The sequence below is a fragment of the Argiope bruennichi genome, chromosome X2 (assembly GCF_947563725.1).
Source record: "Argiope bruennichi chromosome X2, qqArgBrue1.1, whole genome shotgun sequence".
NCBI lineage: Eukaryota > Metazoa > Arthropoda > Arachnida > Araneae > Araneidae > Argiope > Argiope bruennichi.
Window position 1 is genome coordinate 65598859 of NC_079163.1, and position 9286 is coordinate 65608144.

Here is a 9286-nt window from a genome sequence, read left to right on the forward strand (position 1 = left end):
AAAAATCCCTACATATGTTTTACAGAAGTAATTTTTTTTATCAAAACTCTTATTTTTTTTTAATTTAATTTTTTTTTTTTTTTTTTTTTTTTTTTTTTTTTTACAGTACGATTCCTTGAAGAGCTATTTTTATAAAAGTACTTTCAATAATTCTCCAATTTGATCCAAATAATCGAAACATAGAATGTGTTTTAAAAAGGTTACTGTAACCAAAAAGTGGCGTGGTACTTAAAACAATTCCTTGATTTTCTTACACAGACTCAAATATAAAATCGTTTTTTTTTAAAAAAAAAAAAAAAGGACAACTATTTTAATAAAAATTTCAATTTATTTCAATTTTTATTAAAATATCTAGTTTAGTAATCAGACGTCAATAATATATCTAGCTACTAATAGTACAATTTTACAACAATTCAGTGTAAAACTTATTGATTCAGGAAAATTACCTGTTTATGTAGGGAAATTTATACATTAAAATATTTAAAGGAATGTTTTGAATGAATAAACATTTTAAGCTTTGAATAGAATTTTTTATATGAAAGTAACAAAGGAAAGCAGTAAAAATTTTCTAAAATAAATGTGATATGAACCAAAAAACTCATCATGAAGTATACATAACTACATACTTTAACTAAAGTATACTTAACATACTTTAATTATGAAAAGAAAGCATTAAAACAGAAATAAGGCTACGAAACTTGGACACCATAACTACGAGATATTTTTTTATAAATACAGTTAGACCTTGCTTAATAATGTTTTTTTCTTCGAATTTGTTTTCTTTTTTAACATGCTTTTTTTTCCTGTTCTGCCTATTTGAGGCAGAGTCTGCAACTGATTTTAAACTAATATTCCAATGAGCTAGAAACTTTAAATATAATTCAGAACTGCAAAACAATGCAATATTAGCTCGCTTTCTTGTCTGTCTTTTTTGTCTGTCTGTTCAGTACAAATTTTGCAATCGATTGAAAACTTTATTTACAAACAAAACGATAGTGAAATTTTACTTTTAAAGTCGATATTTTGGCAAAATATGTGCTAAAAATATTTTAAAATAACTTAGCTATCGAACGAAAAAGCTGTTGTCACTTCGAAAACAACATATGTGAGAAAAACAATGGCGATTTCGTTTCATATGAATGCGATCCTCTTATTCGCCAAAACTCTACTATTTAATAGTATTGTCAAGAATGCATTATTTTTATATGAATGAGGCAATAATTCATATATTGTTTTAAATAACCAATGCGATTAGTTGACAAAGGATGATGATTCTAGACTCTACAGACAAATAATATAAATGGAATTGCACAAATCTTTTTTTTTATCTTAACGATGAAACAAATGCCAACTAAAAATATCCAGTTGATATTTTTTTTTTTTTTTTTGGCTACATCGTGTGCAATTTTTATCTAGCAAATATCGTTTTTATTACCTTTAAACTGTAACATTTTTCGATTTACATATACACAAACTGATGCATCAAAAAAAAAAAAACTAGACGAATTTCCGGTTATTGAACTTCTTTTCTATAATAATAGAAACAACCAGGCTACACAGATTTAATGCAGGTTGCAAATACAATGAAAAGGTTAATAATAGAATTAAATGAAAAAGTCACATAGTGCTCTAGAAGCCAGTCTCTTGGACGGTTCCTTAATGAGAAATAATCATTTCATGTTTTTAGTGTTAAAAAGCAATAATGTCTTCTATAGTATCTTCCTGAGATTTTATAATTTCTCTAGTATTTTTTCATTTCCTTTAAACTATTCAAGGATTCCTTAGAATGACATTTAGCTAACTGGAAAGCGCTAAAACAAATTCATTAATGACTCGATTTTTTTCCCCTAGTTCCTTAAATTTCTGATTAAAAGGCTGTAAAAATAATTCAAATACATTTTGGTTATTTCAATGTATAAATTAAAACTTGCATTCGCTTCTAAATTGTTTTTATTATTAAAATATATCTGTGCATTAAGGCTTCAATGATCCTAAGGGAATTATCTTTTTTCAGAAGAATAAGAATATTTACATGTTGAAATAAAAATGTTTCTAAATTCGCATAAAAATTGTGGATTTTGGGCGCAGTCGTGAGAACAGCGAATCCTCAGATTTTTATTCTGATAGCCCTCCGCACGAGAACTTTGTACTTTGAAAAGCAAGCTGAATATTTATTTTGGATACCTTTTTTCGACTGATTCAAACCAAAATTTGTTACATTATTACAACTTTAGTAAAAAGTCACATATCAGATTTCATTTACCTAAGTTATTGCATTTTTGAGTTATCACATTTGCATGCATGCAGAAGTGCAAATCAAAAGACGGTCTACTCCTTGACGGATTTGGTACAAAATTTGACATGGACCTTCATATTAAATGTGTCGTCCAACTCGTATAGTGTAGTTATTTTGTTCATTTGTACTAGAGTAGCCAAACAGACTTCCTAAGAATGTGTTTCGTTCAAAAGAGATTAAAAAAATCTACAGATTCGACAATGATAATTCTTTCTCTTTGTATATTTCATATGCGAGAAAGTTAAAATGCTTAAATTTTGTAGATATTTTAAAGAAAACAGTTAAATAACTAATAATTCCATCTTTCAAAATCGTTTGCATCATTCTAATATCATCATCTTCAAAAGCTGGTGAAAAATGATTTAGAGTGTTGATGTTTGATTTCCAACTATATCCAAATGAATATAAGTGGTGAATGTAGGAATTAATTGATGTTGCACTTTTCTTGAAAAAAAAAAAATAAAACCGTAGTGATAGACGTAACAGTTGGGATGTTTCAAACAAATAGTTTCAATTAAAGGCCAGTAAAGTAAAACTGCAGACCAAAATTTATTTTTAAAAAATTATCCGTGTACATATCTGTATTATGTTATTTTATAAGATTATTCATAAAAAATTTTATCTTGATATAATGCTTTTGTTATTAATCATTCATGAATTTTGATGATGATTTTGATTATTCGTGAATTTTTATATTATTCTCACTGAATACTTTTCAAGCTTTTTGTACAACGGATCGTTCAATACTTTGTAAACTCTTTGTCTTATATGATGCAGCAATAGGCTCTACATATAATATAATTTTCCAATTTTCGATCAAAAATTATTTTATATCTCACAGTATAAGCGAACGATTATTATCTAAGCAACATAATTTTTTAAGTCGGTAATATGATACATTCGCTATGTCCTTACTTGCAACTGATCAACATGAAAGAATTTAAGCAAGTTATGATTTGTTCACATTTTGAGACTACCAATCATCAAAAATTCATAGAACAGCAAGAAGATGAAGGTAACGAAGCTAATATTTTTTAAAGTTGATTTGTAACTTGCAATGGATTTTCTTGAGTAAAGCTTTTGAAAACTGAAGGAAACATATAGAAACATTTTTCACAATGGAGAATCAGCCTCTCTTATCTGGAGTTTAACAGAGCCAAGTAATAATACTGAAACAGTCCACTGATATGACTATTTCAGAGAAAGGAATAAAATTATAAATGCAAGAACCAAAACAAATTCTGCTGAAATGCTCAATGGCCAGTAGCAGTTCGCTTATTTATCCTCCCCCCCCCACCACCAAATAAAGATTTGTGGACTCTATAATTATATCTTTATGTTATATATACATAGCATATTCAAATATATGAAGAGAATTTGTATGATAAACGATTGGTATAATCTTTCACCTTTGAAGTATAATTGTCGTCGACTGAGAGAAACAGAATTTAAAATCCATGTAATACCTTCTACTACAAAGATTTCTTACATATAGATGAGAATTTATAAAAAAGTTATTTCGCTTCTTAGTGATATAGGCTTAAAGGGAACTAATAGAAGGAAGTATGATAGTTAGCTCACTTGAAAACAAAATTATTTCAAACGCAGAAAGATTTATCCAGAATATCACATGCATGGCATGAAGAATCAGCTTTATCTCTTCTCCTTCTCTTCTTCTAAAGCATGCAATTGAAATTGGTCACGACCTTATACTACAATAAGGTCGGTAGCATATGTTTTACTTGATAACATTCTTATTCTGGTAACATCTGCTGTGTTTTTTTCTTCTAAAATACGAAATTGTGAAGAATTTACTGATTTTCGCAAAGAAAAAGCAGCAAAGAATAATTTTTATTACTGTATATTTTCTTTGCTCACTGAAATATATAAAAATAATCCATGTTTGATTCAATTGCAGGATGGATACAATCGCGATATTTTGTACTAAAGATAAAGAGCATGCAGAGCGGATGAATTTGTTTGAATAAACTAAAGTTTTGCTGAGTTGTTGATTGCCAGATTACCAGATGATTTACTAATGTATACTGTCCAATTACTTGTTTTCTATATAATGCAAAATTATTAAAAAAATACTTCCAATGATTTTCGAATTTTTTTTTATAAAATTGGTGATATTAAACATATACTATCAATTAAAAATGCGTGTAAAGTATTCAGGTATATGAAGCCAGCTACTCTACAAACATTTATCAAGAAGCATTATCTTAAAATTTCATAACTGGAGACTTGGAGAGAGGGAAAAAATTGATGATAATTGCCTTCACGTATGGAACAGCAATTCAATTTGCATCAAAAAGTTATGAAGCACTATTGCCATTTGATTACAAAATTGCATTCAAAATTCGTTTACATTACAAAATAACTACCATCGACTTCTTTATGCGCGTGAAGGCCAATGTTCTTAAGCTGGTATTTAAGAATGAACTTATATTTGTTCTGATAAGTATAAATGAGGAGTTCAGTTTTATGGAAAATTCGTGTATTTTTATTCAGGGCAATTCCATTTTCATGTTAAGACTTGGAGGGGAAGTAGAGAACAAGGATACGAATAAGATTCAGGTGGGAAATTCAGGTCGCTATCAATTTCTTTAGTCATAAATACAGGGTGTCTCAATTCAACTGAAACAAGATATTTTGTTTCTAACTTCTGAACTAGTAAAGATTATTTAATGAAATTTTCAACAGTGGCACATTTATTTAAAATAATCATTTATTGTACAGGATTGTATGGGAGCAAGGGACTCAAATAAGAGTTGAAAAGAAAGACAAAACATTTGAGGACGGCATCATTGTAAGTGCAATGTTTACAAGAATTGTTCAAAATTTCATCCACCAACAGCGATATATGTTTGACAGCGTATATATCGCTGTTGGCATACAGTGTCAAAGATAAGCCCCGGGAGGGGGCACCTCGAAATGAGGACGAGATGCTGCCGGTATGGTGGTTAGATCTCGCCACCTTAGAGGATACACAAAAAGGTAGGGGATCTGGCTTCTCCCATCGATGACAGAACGTACTTCCTTCGGGAAGGGTTGTACCGTGGCCGGTGATGGCCCTTAGGATTCAACCACAGTTCCTGCCAGAGTTGCTGTTACGGTGGTCCGGTTATTCAGTTTTCTTTATCCGTATGCCTTCGGGCGGGTCGGAGAGTCAGTGATATGACTTACACTGTCAAAGATACCAAGTATTTCACGCGTTCGTGCAGCAGCTATTGATGTTTGAGCAACGAGATCCTCGTTTGATTCAATAGCAGTCTCATAAACAGGACTCTTCAGATATCCCCTGAAAAAGAAATCGATTCTCGATAAATCAGGAGACCGGGTGGTCAAAGGACTGGTCAAAGGCGATATATTGGTCAGGGTGGTCAAAGGTCCACCAAGTCCAATATATCGCCCCACAAAAGTGGCAATCAGGTAACTGCTATGTAAAAACCACATTCGGTTACGAGTGGAGATCGGAACATCTTGCAGCAATTTTGATAATACCTGTTCCAGAAAAATATAACTTTCGCCATTCAGTCACTTCTGCGGTAGATATGGGCCAATTAAAAAGTCATTGACAATACCCGCCCACACATTAAGACTCAATTGTTACTGAGACACATGTACTTGTGTTGCGTTTGAATTCTCGGTTACATACACGTGATAAGCTTTCGCTTGTAAATACCGCATCATCTGTAAATAACGCATGAGTGGTGAAGTTCGGCTGTAATGCAAATTGTTGCAAAATCCACTGCCAGAAGTTCAGGCTTAGAGGACAGTCTTGCGGAGTCGGCGCTTGTATTCGCTGAAAATGGAAGGGGTTGAAGCGATTTTCGTTTAACATTCTCCAAACGGTATACTGACTCACACCAAAGTTATGTGCAACATCTCTTGTACTTGATTCTGGTTTATCAAGTACAAAGTTCTAGATGTTTTCTTCAAGGCTTGAGCTGCGTACAGTTCTATTTCGACCACCATCCTATCTGGGGAAGTGGAAAGAACCTGTCTCATTAAGTTGACGATGCAACCGCAGAAAATTTTGTGATCCGGCATCCATGTACTTGGGAACTGAATATGATACATTCGCACTGCAGCTTTGGCTTCACCGTTTGCACGGCCGTGCATGTATAATACATCTCTACTTTTCCAACATATGTAAAGTCTCCCATCACTAGAGTTGCATAATCCACGATTTTTTAAATAACAAATAATTTTGCTATTGTTATTTTTAAATATTTGTTCCAAATATCTGTTACTTCAGTCATATTATTAATTAAAAACTATTACTTAATATTAAATATAAAATTTATTATTTGTAATTAATACTTAATTTACTAATTTAATTAACGTGTGATTGAATTAATTTATCTGTTTCAGCTAACTTCTTAAATTTGATTTTTTTCAAAACTATATATTTAATTTCTTTATTGGAGTAAACCATTTTCTGAAAAAATTGAATTAAATATATATGTCATTTCTTTAAAATGTTTACTTTAGTTCTCTATTCTACTAATAGATGGCGCCAGCAGTAAACAGAATATACGCAATCAAGTCATGTCACAAGCAATTAAAAATGATCTTTATGGAATAGTGCAGCGTCAAATGCGAATATCGGAAAGTCAAGGTCACACTCATGAAGCGCAGCAGCGACTTCACACTTTCCAGTGATGTCATCGCTCCGATAAATATCAGTGTTATGCAATTCAATGGATTCGATAATTCCAAGAATAACCGGTCCATTCACTTTTCAACCCATTTACAGATTTCTCCTTTTCTGCTTTCTTCGAGAGCTTCCATTGGACAGATCGTATCGATTGTTACTTTCTATCGTGATCCAAGACCTGTAATCGAAATTCACCAGTAAGATCGTATCAAGGATTTGAATCACACCCCTCTTTGAAAAGTATTGATCACTGGTATTTGTGACTTTTTGATATTGGTTTCGTAATAAACGCACGTAAAATATTCGTCATCCCTACCTATCACTGACGACAGCAGAATCCAGAATGGTACTTTCCCCTACTTAGATGAATAATTTTGACAGGCAATACGCCACCTACTTCCCTCACCCGGCAATCGAAATAACCAATAACTCCATTTCTCTTTTCTTTCGTGTAGTTTATTGTAATTAAAATATCTTCACTAGCGTAGAGGTCAAGATATTAAACATCTTGTTCAGTTCATCTTCACTCAATGTCTTGTTTCAGGTGAATTGAGACACTCTGTATTTATGACAAAAGAAATGGGTTGAAAACCTGGGATTCCTTTGTGAAAATTATTCGTATCCTTGTTCTCTATTTCCTCTTCACATCTATACCATGAATTTGGAATCATCCTTCATATTACTAATGAAACGTAAAAAATAATAATCTACATTTTGCGACGATATTTAGGTTTTCTCTTATATATACATTTAAAAATATATTTACATTTGTATGAATTTTTATGCATTTCTCGGGATGTATTTAAAAAAATTATGGAAGAACATTTTTTAGTTGCAATTAATGTTAAATATCACTTATATTATTAAAGAGTGCTTAATAAATAAGCAATTTCATGCTTAAGAACTAAGCAATGCGCTTTTTAAAAATAATTTAGGAAAAATATTTCTAATATTTATTATGTGTTAACTGAGTGAAGAATAAACTTTTCAAAGAAATTACAATGCGAGGTTAACTTTTTGATTCCCATACGTAAACTGCAAATAATCATCAATGCTTATTCTTTCATTGCTAACAATGGATCGAAAGCAGTTGTCCTCTTCCAGAAAGGACGATTCCGTTAAGGTGAACCTTATAAGGCAGATAACAGCTACGAGACAAGAGTAATTACTTTTGTCTTATTACTGGGCTGTGAACTAGAAGGTCCCAGGTTCTATTCCAGCCAATTCACCGCTCTGTTTCCATGAATGAAAAATTATACTATATTATGCAGTTGACTATACGTTATTATGCTTATTGACTATTTATTATTATGCTCACACTATATTATACAGTTGAAATCTCACTCGAGACGGGTTCAAGGTACTTCAATATTCCTTACATACGTTAAATTATGGAAAGGTACGTTTTTTTTAATCATGGAAAAATATTACTGTTAGTAATAATCATGATTTTTATGTCCATTTAAGAGATATCGTAAATGAGATTAGTTAGGAGCATTAAATATTTGCTGGAACTTCTTTTAATTATTTTTTCTGTGGAGACTTGAGGAGGAAAGAATTTTTGTTTACATGTTAAAGTGTGATAAGCACCTTATTTCTTCAAGCAATGATCATTAGCCCATGATTTCTTTGGGAGAACTTCTGCTGTCTCTTTGGAAAGGTCTCGGTATGTGATCAGTAGGTTCCTACAATTACGACTACGTGGAAGGTAATTTTCCTGGAACTTATTACTCATTTTCTGGCCTATGCCTTATTAGTCTTTTATTTTCGAGCTTCAACCGGTTTAAGAGATGGAATCGGCTTTACATTCTATCGTGATTCAGGGTGTTTAATCGAAAAGAACACCGTTAAGATCAATGATCTGAATCACGCTTTTCCATTAGTAGTATTGGTCCCTTGTATTTGTGATTTTTCGATATTTCTTACTTAATTACAATCCTTAAAATATTTGCCATGCCTTGTTTTGACTCCGGTCAAAACGATACTCTATGTCAGTAGTATTTAATATTCATCACTGATATTTGTGATTTTTTTGTTATTGCACACAGAATTACAGTTAGTTAATTATTCGCCTTCCCTATGCCAGGGGGCTATATAAAAATCGTTCAAAGAAAAAAAATCGCTCAAGTTTTCCATTATGAGTAGATGTTTTCCAAGTAATTCTATCGAGAACATAAGCATATTAGAAGCTGCTAAAAAAAGTTAATTAATTGAGAGAAACATTGATGGATAGTTGTGCTCTATTGCAATGCCCACAGCGCATCATATTTTCGATTTGTTAAACATAAATTAGAAGAAACTGAAAGATCACCGAGATTTGAATT